Source organism: Pinus tabuliformis, chromosome 8 (assembly GCF_031772625.1).
Source record: "Pinus tabuliformis cultivar Carrire ecotype Pingquan chromosome 8, CPIR1, whole genome shotgun sequence".
Classification (NCBI taxonomy): Eukaryota; Viridiplantae; Streptophyta; class Pinopsida; order Pinales; family Pinaceae; genus Pinus; species Pinus tabuliformis.
Window position 1 is genome coordinate 1,362,457,359 of NC_142294.1, and position 13,491 is coordinate 1,362,470,849.

At 38.5% G+C, this 13,491-nt stretch overlaps 1 pseudogene; it reads right to left on the bottom strand.

The window, feature by feature from the left end:
• Positions 1-7,590: 7,590 nt before the first annotated feature.
• Positions 7,591-11,676, bottom strand: LOC149240553 (protein disulfide-isomerase like 2-2 pseudogene; annotated as a pseudogene).
• Positions 11,677-13,491: the final 1,815 nt, after the last annotated feature.

Below are 13,491 nucleotides of genomic sequence, written 5' to 3' on the forward strand. Positions count from 1 at the left end.
CGAGGTCTCCAAGATTCCCTGGCAATTTTGACAAAAATGAATTTTTTTGAGCCACATCATTTGAGAGATTAGCTTTAAATACCTTAGCCATGAAATATTTATTGAATTGATCAAGATATTTCAGATCTTTTAATTCCATTTGACTAAGATCTTTTATTATCTGCTTTTTCTCATCAACTGATTCTGGCACGAACTGTGTTTTCAACAATAGATCCAATGTGGACAGTCCGGCTTCCATGACGGATATTCTTTCTTCTTCATATGGTCCCATCCACCAATCATAGACTATTCCATTCATGCGCTTCTCTGCTAGGACCATGATGGATACATTATCCAAATTTGTAGTAACCTACATCTGGTATAAATCACCTATCCAAATCCGGATTGATTCTCCAGGGTTTGAAGAATTATCTAGATCTAGAATATAGACACTTGTGTTGGCTGCATACAGGTCTTCTTCAACTTGAGGATATTTATTTACTTCCTTCAAAATATGTTCCTTATTCTGATTATTTATAGATGGCAAAATAAAATATGGGAATTTAGAGGCAGCTTTTTCAAGGGTCATGACTTCCCTTTTTGACTCAAAGGGTTTATCAATTTTAACTGACTTTGTTTCACTGTTTAATTTTCCAGCGTCTTTAGAAGTACCCTCTTCTACACTTGTTGCAGTTACTTCTCCTTTTTCTTCCTCTTCTTCTTCCTCTAGATCCCAATAGTTGGGTGTAGACATATCTATATGAAATTTTGGAATTTCTTTGGCCTTTTTCTTTTGTCTCCTTCTTCTCCTTTCTTCTTTTTCTAGCTTTTCTATTTGTTGCTCATCATATAGCAATTTGAGATTTTCATTTATCATATTAGCTTGTTTGCCTAAGTCATCTAGAACATATTTTGCGTGTGCACACCAAGTGGTTAGATAGTTTCCTATCTGATATACTTGGTCCATGTCATTTGGATTCTGAGAGTTTTGTTCTAGTAACGGGGCACAGTCAACTCTTGTAGGTGGCTGTCTGGTATTGGATGAAGAAGTGCTAAACTTTGTTTTAGGTGGCCACTTTCCTCCTTTTACAAATCTCCTATTTGCAAATTGAAATTATTCTACAGGTGGAGTAGTATGGACGTATGTTCTGAACATCTTATTTACAGCGAAAAACAGATTTTTTTCTGGTATATACAACTGATTTGTAGATAGCGGTGTACCGGTGGAAGAACTAGGCTCCTCTGGTATAGGAATATGACGATAGAAATATCTTCTTCCACTACTAGGGATTCGTTGAATATTTTCCGAGACTGCTGGTAACACATGCTTTTCTGGCAAAACTATTGGTCATGGTATTCTAGGTTGGCTAGGAATGATTTTAACACAACCATCTGATACAGACATTCTTTTGATCATACTATTTGAACTATTTGCGGCCAGAGACTCATATTGAATGTACCAGTCACTAGGAAAAGCTTCTTTGTCATAATGAACACCTTATATCTGTGCATTGCCTATTCCTACTGCAACACAATTCTCTAACACTGGTTGTTTTAACTTGGGATGTACAGTAGTTGTTAACTGAAAAGAGGTCTGGACTATCACAGACAAATATTCACTATCATCAACCATTGATAGATCTTGCACTCCAATCAATGCTTTCCAACAATCTTTGAAATGGACATCGGTTAAACTGATTGCATAATTAGGGTAGATTGTTCCATGTTGACATCCCGAGGATAAGTTTCCAAGGATGGTTCCAATTCGGGCATGATCATACATTTTATGCCTTGTATCAAAAAGTTCTACTATACATGGAGTGTTTAGACCATGTCTGAACAATGGGGCTAGTCCTATTCTAATCCCCCCAAAGTGAAAATAAAAGAATCTCTTTTCTGCAGCATATTTTCTAAACTTTCTGATTTCTTCTTTGGAAAACAAATTTAAACCTATAATTTGTACAGATGGACCTTTTATTCTGACTTTCAGTTCAACTTCTTTAAAATAGGCATTCTTAGTCAATTTGAACATCATCGGTACTGGATAAATTTCTTTTGTCTTTAATGTAGGAGGATTCTAGTTCTTTGGGTCTTTGACTTTTCCATGTTCTTCTAATTCTGACTCAAGTGATCTATTTTCTACTTCAGATACAAATTTTTTATCAATGGTAGAGAAAGATCTCAAGAAGTTGGCCATGTTGAACTTTTACAATCTATTCCAGAATTCGACTGAAGGAGATTTTATTTACTCAGCACTCGTAAAACAAGATGCTTTTCAAAGGCTACCTGGCTTTCTTCAGATTCTATCTATAGACTGTATTGGTCCAAGGGACAGGATATATGGTCTAAGGAATGAGATATGGCTCTGATACCAAATTACGGGATGACCATTCAACAGAGACTAACAATTAAGGGAAACATACAATATGATAAAGCTTTGGTGCATTCGGACTTACTTCTGATTAAGTTCAAAGTTTTCCCAAACAGAGCAGTTGTGCCTCACCTCCGCAATTCAATTTTTTCATGTTTCTAGTGAAGAACATACAATTGGTGAATCTAGATGATGAAAAGGGGGTGAGAGGATTTTTCATAACATGCAAAGATTTCGTTAGTTGATTAAACAATAAACTAAAGAAAATTGCTTTGTTTATCTTATGTACTAGGTGGAATGATGTTAGCCAAGTTATATAAATCAAAAGACAACTTATGCCGATAGAAGTGTACCTATGTTCAATATGGAAGCCTGAGTATATGTTACAACAGAAGGTTGTAAAGGCTTATTATCTCACCATGTTCATGTCACTTTTCCATCAACTAGATTACATGTGAGGATGAATTTAATGTACCTAGGGAATCTTTTCCTTTAGGGTTTCAAAAATCCAAGAAATATTTCACCAAATTCACAGTATCCTTTAAAACCTTCGTCAATGACAAATAAGATACAATAGTGAATAGATAAGCAACATCAACACAATATACCAATTTAAAGATCTCATAGGCTCATTCCCTAATGAAATTCTAGCACTAGTCCATTAATAGTACTCCATAGATTGCTTTGAAACAATTCTCGGCTCATGAACATGAAACCAAGTATGTGGAACTTGAACCATAATTCACACAACAATTGTAGTACAATTGACTGCTAAAGTATTTAGCTATTCTAATAGCTTATAAGATCTATTCCTTACCTTATAGTAAGTCTATAAAATCATTCCACTTATGGGCTTACTATTGTTACTTATAACTAACTGATTCTCGGTACAGATCCAATGAAATCATCATTGTTATCCAAGTATGGCCTACTACCTCTTAAATGACCAAACATGGCCCTTACTACTTCAGAGAATGGTTAAATCCTAGATTTCTTCCCTAAACATCCTCTGGATTGATTTAGGGTGGTTTCGCTATCCTAAGTAGCCTTAGGAAGGAAAAACCAACCTTAGACCATCCCTTAATGTGCCTTCAGTTAGCCACAGGAAATTTGGGAGGGTTTCCACAGTGATTTTATTTTTTGACCCATCCACAGTTAAGCCTGTGTGCCTTAGAAAGGGCCTTCGCTACCTCAATCCCCCTCAGCCAGGTTGTCAATGACCATGTAAATCCAAGAGATATTATTTGCTACTTCAGGATATCCATAGAACTATACTTTTCTACCATGAACCAAAATTTTAGCAACCCGATAAGCCTCTAAGATTTGATCCTTTATTTCCAAGCAAAATCAAAGGTATCTAAAGCGCTATCTAATTTCCCTACCATAGATAAATCCTTTTTGCCTCAAGATATCCTCATAATTATCCCTTTCTACCCTGAATTAGAACTTCTGTGACTAGATAATCTTTAGGGAAGACCTCTGCTACTCCTGAAATAGAATTTAGTGATCAAGAAAATAACCATAGAGAAATTACCTCCTTGCTTGGAAAACCATACCAAAGATGCTCCAAAATATTGTGTCATTGAAATAGGACAGAGAGAGGTAGAAGACTAGCTAGGGTTGGAATTTGTAATCAGTAGAATATTCTCCTTTGAATGTTTATACTAAAGAACATTTTCCATTAATAAATTATGGATATTATTGACGAATATTTAGAAGGTACAATTGGTCAAGGTTTTTCATTCACATTTCGGTTATTGAACCACTAAAGATGAAAAATATGGAACTTCCTGTGAGCTACATGGACTCTTGTAAGAGATAATCTACTACCCAATTTCACCCTAAAATGCCTGCGGTCAAATATAGAACATATTGCAAATAAAATAAGGAATTTGCAATAGGCACTTTAGATTCTTGAAATATATATGTTTCCTTAACCAATGAAATTAGGCAGTAATAGTTTCAATCTAATTGTGTAGTTTGAGAGGTGGACATTGATAGATTTTTCAGATTCAAAAATAATATTTAATCATAGTAACCAAATTTACATGAAAATGTAAATGAAGTCAATGTTGAAAATGCAGTAAGAAAATATCAGTTTGACATTGCCATGGTCAAACTAGAGAAAATTTGAATTTTCATTTCAACAAAAATATTGGAGGAACTTAACTGAGGTGACATGGAACTTGTCACTCAGTTAACTCAGTTAATTAGAGTTTGGGAAGCTTGATTTCAATTTAGTATGATTGATTGCTAATTTATAGCAAACTATTTCAGTTAAATTGAGTTATGGTCAATTCAACTAATTCTAACTGTTGGAGGAACTAGTGGAAGTTCAAGTTGTGGAAGTGTAACTTCAACCACACTCAGTGATCAACTAGTTAACTAATCAATCAAACCAAAATAACTGATGCATGCAGATAATTCAAGTTACCCAATTGAGATGGAGATTCCAAGGTAGTGTACTATCAGTTGTAGACTATTCCAATGTGTAGAGGTGGTGCATGCAATCATAGGATGAGCCTAGAGGAATTTCATAATCCAATTGAGGGAATTTCCTAAATAATACAGGCTAATTTCCTCAAGGAACAATGCAAGGAAATAGGAACTTGAAGGGATTGAAAATTGGTTATGTGTTGGCCAAAGTCAATCAGTAAGGTGGAGAGATAGACTATTGATGAGCCTCATCATTGGGTAATTATATGGGCCATAATTCACCTCCTAACTTAGTCAAACCAACTTTTCTCACAACTTATTACATGTTTTTTATTATATTTTTTTTATGAGATGAGTTAGAGTTGGATATTATGCCTAGTGGACTGATATGCATTGAATGCAAGATTGAAGGAGAAAATTGAGGAATTTTTGCAAATACTAAAGTTAAAACTCGAATGGGACAAGGGAGAGGGATTGTAGGAGGTAAATCCTCCTCATTTACTTATCCCCCATTCCAATATTCCTCCATCCATCACACCATCTCAGAGTGCAAGCATCCAATCCATGAGGATTAGAAGGCAGCCGAGCAAGTGAGAGAAAAAGAGCTAGATTATCTCGATTTTGGGAGCCGAGCCTCCCTGATTTTAAGGAATTCGTTGGGACATCAATTGTATAAGTAGAGAGGCCTAGATCATCCTTAGGATTCGAATTTTTTTTGTAAAAATCTAAGCTATTTTCGAGCTCCAAACTTGTGAAAGTTTTATTGATGTAATTTTATGTTTTGGTAATAACAATGAGTTTTGTTTTGAACCAGCACTGAGTTAACTTAGAGGGATAAAGCTCTTGGGTTAGGGCTCAACCCTAGCAGCCAAGGCTCCTCTTTCTTTTATATGAATGTTTATTTTAGTTTCATAGCTTCATTGTTAATTTTCTTTTAGATGCATTTCCATTGCAAGTAGTAAGATTGGATTGATTGTTTATTAGTTTGTTTCCATTTGTGCCTTACTTTAGTAGTAGGTTAGTAGGGATAAAAGGAGCACCACAAGGTTTTCAGTAGGTGTCTTAGCCTCACTTCCTCCCTCTGAGATCATGACTTGAGGAAGGGACACTTATGCAGCCCCAAAAACACAAATTTCTATTTCTTTGATAAGATTTGGAGTTTGTTGTCTTTAAATTCGCATTTGGTCAATTTTGCAAAGTAGGACTTCATTTCCATATTTTTCATCGTCATTTTTGCAGTAAATCTCATACATGCTTTCATTCCTTTCAACAACTTTCCTCATGCATAATGTAGGCAGTTAGTTCATTAATTTTGCTTTTCTAGTTTATGAGAATGTTTCTTGTTTACATAGCTTTTTGGAAAATATACATGTTTTATGCAAAGTAGGTGGTTCAAGAGGAAACAAAGAATTCATAGCCAGAAACCACCTTCCACTCCATCCACCACAGTCATTCCTTGTTTTCACCATCATCTTCACTAGTTTTCATCATTTTTCATAGAAATTCTTCCATGCACATTGAGCGAATCCAACCATCTCCTATCTTTGTTGTTGACTTCTGAGTGATCCTAGACCTTCTCCCACTCCATTACACCCATCAACCACCATTCCTAAGCCTTCCATCACCTCCAACACCTCACATTTTTCTCTCAATTGTATCTTGTAGGTTTACAAGGAATCTTGTAGGTTTCTAGTACATCTTGTAGGTTTTCCTGAAATGGTTTGTTTTGAGGACGAATTGGGGGAAAACCTCTAGGATGTCACCAAAATACTCCCAAGGGTCTCCCACACCATCCAACCATCTCCTAACCTAGTCATCCTCCAACATCCTTAATACACCTGCCACATCACCAAAAGAAATTAGTTTGCATACTTGATTTTGCATGAAAATACAAAAAGACAAAAATGGATTTATTTCAGTCCCTTTACTTGCACACTAGTGATGTTTGATGCTTCTTACTTCCATGCTTAGATAGTAGCATTTGGGTCATGATAATTTAGAATTATTGCAAAGCATAGTTTCTTGGTAGTTAATTAGGAAATGGTGTGATTTAGCATTGAATTTCGGTCTTTTCCATTCTTGCAATAGAGTAGCTCTCCCTTAGAGCCGATTTCCCTTTCTTCCATCAAGAAACCAAGCTTCTTTTGAGAACCATTGCCAAACTTTTTCCGTGTTTCATCAGTATCGAGAAGCACTATTAACAATTAGTTCATCTCATCCCCTCCATGGCTCGGTATCCTTCAATGAGAACAATATTTCAGCTTCTGCATGGGCATCGCTATAACGTTCACGTGCTGAGAGAATTATTTAATTCATTTTCATTTTGTGCATAGTGGCATGGCATGTGTCCTATTGACCATCCTATGCAAATGTGACTTTAACGCATAACCCATTGCTCGACTATGGTTGATCGATTCAAGGTTTTTCGCAAATAGTTTAGATTCATTTATGGAGAATGTAATCTTGGAAGGATCTTTTGTTGCATTAAGGTTTCATGTTTCCAAAGCGAAGTGGATGATAGAGGGTAATTTCCAAGCTTGAATTAAAGGATCAGATCCTTTGAAATTATTTTGAGGATGGTGCTCTGGATTCAGTCATAGCCGACGACACCCTCAACATCAAGCTCACAGAAAAGATAGTAGAGAGTTTGCAGATTCTATTAGATTCTAATGTGTTTTCCACAGAATTGGAGAAACTGAAGGTCAAGAGGACCAAGGCAAAGCAATTCAAAGGAAAGTTACACTCTCTATATTTGGAGCAGTTTATTGTTTTGTTGGAGAAGGCAATTGCTTCAAAGCACAAGCCTATTCGGACATCCTCCTTAAACCATCGATGGTGCCATTGGTGTCTAAAATGTTGGGCAGGAAACTAACAAAACAGATCACTGAATAAATATGTTTGGTTTCCAATACATCCTGGCTTGTAAGCTCCATCACCTCCGGAGGAGAAACATTCGTCTCAAGTTTCTCAAGGGAAAAGGATTCAATCACAGAAGTTGTCCTTGCACTTTCATACGAACTGGAAACTACTTATCAGACCCAAATACCAAGATTGTAGGAAAATTTTTCACATTGAACCTACTCATAAAACTCTTCTCCTCATCACAATTGGTGTGACCCATATTCACCTTTCCCTTCAAGCTATTTACGACTTTCTTCCACTCTGGAGCAAGTTTTCTGCAACGTCCACACCAGGGAGCATAACATTCAACAAGCCATTGATCTTTACTTTTGAAGACAATGTCATTAAAGTTGCTTGAAGTGAGTTCTAATGATGAACTTTATAAACGTTTCTTATTTGTTCCAATCTTCCCATTTAGCTGGTCTTTAAAAATAATTTTCAATTGCTGAATTGTAAATTTTGCTATTGTTTTGCATCCCTTTCTCTTTTATAGTCTAATGGGGGTTTACCAGGAGTAAATACCTTAATGGTTGGAAACCCCTTGATCCATATTCAATGACCATACCATGGTGCAAAAACTCAACAAGGACACTCGTGTCAGAATTGAGAACCTACGATGCCCATATGATACCCCTTATGCTCCATTTAAATCCTTGCAAAGAAAAAGGGATAAATAATTAAAACCATGAAAATAATTTCATTTGGAGGTGATAGTAAAATAGCAACTAAATTATATGAGTAAAATAAGAGGTGCTCGAATCTGAAAATCAACACAACATTTAGGCACCTTACTGGATTTATGAATTGAAATCAATTTATGTGATGTTGAAAGAAATGGAGTAGTTATAGATTTAAGGGTGTAGGGTAATATGGAAATTTGAGGAATCTTAATGCACTCGAGGGGATGAGGACCAACACAAAGCAATGTTACTATCATGATGTATTATCATAAACCCTTATGCATGTGTGTGATCATGCTTCAGGGTGAGTCAAGAAGATCTTAAAATGACATGAGTACTTCGATCACATATGTTTAGAGCTACAAGGATGCAAGGGTAGTATATAATCTTTGCAAGCCCTAATGCTCATGTGGAGGTGTGGGGCCAACCAAGAACCTAGGGGAATATAACATGCAACCATCTCTCCTATGATGCCTGACAATGTCGATGGAAACATACTCTTAGCGTGAGGCGAGTTAGGTCAAAGAAGGAGAGGGATCGCCTTCTCCCATTTAGGGATTTTCCCAAACCTCTACCAATCATAAGGAAAGACAAATTTCATGTATGCCTACTCACGAATAGGAAATTTTTTTATCACGATGTGAATCATGCGAAGATGATTTTTAAAATCATGAGAGACTCTTAACTTATTAAAGAAGTCGTTGAACTTCGAAACCGTAATGCGATTTTGAGGCCTACATTTGAGATAAGACATGATGTGTGAATGTTATGCATGAAACGTGAGTGAGCACACCAAAGGGTTTGTATAGGCAAGGTTGTTGGGAGAGAAACTAGTTGGGGTCCTATTAACAAACCCTAAAAGTTTGGGGTGAGTAGTGGGGTACCCAAAATTTTGAATATGCCCAAAAATTTGGGTGGTGTTGTAGTGGCTACAATACAACCTCAAGGACCTTTCCCTAAGATTGGTCTGGAATTGTATCAACTTCATGTTGTTAGACATCTGGCGAGCCCTCTAGATAGCCTCGCATAGGTACCAGTGTTGCTCTACGTCTTCATTTCCTCAGCTAGAGAATTATGGATATCTTGTAAATGACCCCACCATTATGCCATGTTTGTTCTAAAAGCACAAAATCTTGTGATCCCGGTTGTAGAGATCCATGTAACCCCAAGATACTACTACTATTATTTCCACCACTAATAGTACCAACCTTATACTTAACATGCACAATATGCGCTCTTATTGTCTTAATCAACTTAGAAAGAAATTTGTCAGGGTTGTTGTAGAGTACTGGGGGAAGGTTGGGGGAAATGATACCTAAGCCTCGGGGGGTTGGGTCCTTGATTCTTGTAGACACATCAACTTCCATGAACAGTGTTTGTAGAAAAAAGTACATCTCATTCTCTAAATCTTACTCTGAGCCAACACAACTAGTTTCATTCAACCCCTCACCTATGATCAGTGAGGGAGGGCTCTTATCACCTTCTTAGCTTCCAATTGTCCCTATCCATTTTGTTGAGTTCTCCTCCATCCTTCCTTCCACTTTCGGGCTCCTCAACACCTATCCTGCTTGGTGTAGTTCCTCCAACTTCCTTTTAATCACCTACATGACCTTTTCTTGCCATTTCTCCGCTATCTGCGCTCTTGTTTCCTTGGCCCTCCATGAATCCTCCATGTCCATCCTTATAATAACCTCATGATCCTGCAATTGAAAGAATCCCTCCCCTTATATCCTTCCCCCAGTACTATGTGTTTACACTTTCATGCTTGGAATTTGGAATATAAGCAAACCTTCTTCCACCATTAAGACTTTAATCTAGAGGGTCATTTCTTTCAACATGTTAGCCTCCTGTTGCAACAGGTTTCATATTTCATGATTGACAGTGGAAGTGCCAAAAATGTTCATCTTTTTCAAGCTGCAAAAGTTCCATTTTTGAATGATTCCTCAATTAAGGGAAAGCCAAACAGCCTAAGCTTGGTTTCCCTAGGTTTAAATTTGCTCGCTTTAGAATAGAGAAACAAAATTTGTCCAAACAGTTCAAGCTTGGCAGATGTGTAGATAGGTAGAGAATTTTGGGGAGCTCAACAGCTTAACCTGAGCCCCTGGCAGATATAAGGGTAGTTTTTAGATAGGAAGGCACTTTAAAAGAAAAAAGCAATTAGGGTTTTCAAGTCTAAATGCACCCTTCTTGAAGTAACAAAATGCTAGGTATATTAGGCTGGGTAGGTAGCTGTTCGGTGACAGAATGATGATTGATGATCAATTTTGTATCTCACAATGTCTTATCTTTTCAGATCACAGTCATCAGGCAGTTTTGTAGTCAAAGAAGGTACTCAAGCTGAATTTCACTAACCTCCCCTTCTCCTCATTTCCCCAAGTCACTTACTAACATCCCCCAAGAGGTCAAGATCTGCTTGAGCCTCTCAGTTTTACCATTTCCATGACATGTGCCTTGGTGAAGATGTGCTTCACTCAAGGATTGCTCACTCAGTGTTTGTGAGTCTTCTTTTCCCCAAAATGGCCTAAGGTCTCATACCTTAGCGCCCTCTTTCCATCTCCATATTAACTATTAACTTTATTGTATAACTCCCTAACAATTTTCCCATTTCCCTACTAAAAACCATGTATATAAATTCCCCTAGGTAAATATCCCCTCCCTGGCATTATAGCCATATTATTCACTAAGTCCGGGAAATCACAGTCCATCTGGGGCTATCTTTAGCCCATCTGAGTCATCAAGGAGCTAGTTTGACACCTGGTCAACTAGTAACCTTTTCTCTAGCCCCAAAAACCCTAAAAAACCCACTTTCGGCACCCTTCTATATACAAAATATTAATCCACGCCCGTTTATAACCCCAAAACTCCTTTCCCTAAGTCTAAACCCCCATCCGCGCGCATATATTAGAAACAGAATATTCCCGCAAATATTCCTCGCCCTAACCCACCATTACCTTATCGTCGTCGCCGACCGTTGGATCGCCCGCCCCACAGATCAACGGTGAGCGGGCCGCCCCATCCTCGAGTCGCCTGAGCTTTAGCGTCCGGGAGATGGGCGGTATTACCGCCGTACTCCCGCCACGCGTCAGGCTCTGAGGCATGGCGGAGCCCCTCCCTCCGAAACCGCCATCCCCGAAAAGCGGTGCGCCACAATACCACTTACCGCCCTGTGACGTCACCACCCACGTCACCCCATGCCCAGTCACCTGCCTGCATGGCCTCCTGCCACGTCACTGCCACGTGTCCCGCCACCGTACCTACCACATCATCTTCCGTACATGATGACTTCATGCTGACATCATCCCGCCACATCGCCCTGCTGACGTCATGCTGACGTCACCCGCTGTACAATGTTGACGTCATCAGCACTTTTTTGGGCGCAGAGGCGCGAAAGTCGCACTTCGGAGCCCCGGAGTCGAATTCTAAGGCAGTTTTTGATGAGCGATTTGCGCCAAGCGCTAGGCCAAAATGGAGAATCTTCAGGGATTCTTTAAGGAATCTTTTCACCATGCGGCCCCAGGAAGCCCGAAAAGGCGCAAAAATGATCCGTTTTCTTCACAGAGAATACTGAAAGGACCAGAAGACCATTCCAGAAGATGCAGAGGCCGAACAGCGGCCATTTATTAGTGATTAGACCTGCAGCACATCAAATCAACAGTCCAGATTTTTTCAAAGAGTATCAGAGAAGGAAAAAAGCGCCAAAGAGTACCAGTCGAAGATATTTTAGTGGCTCGAAGCAGCTAAGAATTAATGAGCCTCCCAGAAAGTCAAATCAAGCAGCTAAAGCCCATTCCTGCACGCAAATCACAGCTTAAACTCTAAATGCAGGCAGACATCAAGGAGCAGGAACCCATGCATGTTTATTTCAGAAGATGCTACAGCAAGCCATCAAGGACCAGATCATTTACTTATTCCTGATAAGGCGACCCTCAGCGTCGCTCAAGAGATTTTTTGCATTTAATTCCAGATAGAGTTAGGTCAATAAGTTATTTTTGTGACCTAATTAGGTCAAGATGTAATAAAAGCAGTAGATAGAAAGTTTTTCCCTATATATACCACCCTCTGTATAGTTTTAAGGGTTGGTTAATTGAGAATTTTCACTAGAGACTCGCTGTGTATACCTGAACTTTTCTGTAATCAAAGATTGCTTTAAAGCTTGGAGAGCGAACTGTCCGTTGTTCATGAATGTTTGAAGAGTTGAAGATGGAATTCATGCGTTGCGGCCTGAAGCAATAAGTGCCTCTTATCTCTGTTTATGTGTTTGCCATTATCTAAATAGCAGAAAAAAAGAATAGCCTAGAATTAGTTTAAATATTCTCTATGCTCAATTTCTGTTGTTTCTTGATGTTTTCCTCTAAAAGAATTGCTTATGAACATTGAATTCCTTCTGGCTCATGTTTACCCCAATTCACCTGTGATTGGCCAATTATCTAGGGATTCTTAACTGCCCCTAGGTAGTGCCTTGTTGTTTCTCTGCTAATATGTTGGAGAGATTCTTAACTGCCTCTCTTTCTTTAGCATTCAGTTCACCCCTTAAACTTGAAAATTGCTTCAACCTCAGCTATCTTGCTCCATGTTCCCTCACTGTTATTAAGGAAGTACCCCGACAGTTCCCCTCCTCGACTCCACGCCCAATGGTTTGAAACATTCAGACTATGTTTTTCCTCTCTACCTGAAAAATCAATTTTCCCACCAAAAACAAAACAAAACCCTCTGGACCCAAGACCTAGCCTAAGATCTATTAAAACAAAGCTAAATCTAAAATAGAGAGCCATCTCTGACTGCAGGTGGGCTAGAACCTGCAGTCCAAAGTTGGTTTGTGGTTACCTCGGCCGTATCCTTTCCGGAGCTTAAGGACAACCTGAGTGATAACATAATGGCGACCATACTGGGGACTTTCCTCAGTTAATTTTACAAAGTTTCACAAAGAAAGTTGGAAAGCTCCACTGAGAGAACCAGACCTTCAGAAGCGTTATTACAAGTTCAGTTTTGATCTGTGATGGTGGACAGAGATCAGGCACTTCAGAGTTGAGTTATCCACCTGGCGACTCCACCTTATTTTCAAACAAGACTCCACTGGAGGAGAGAACCTAAAAGGGGAAAGCCTTAACCTTTTTTTTAAAAGGT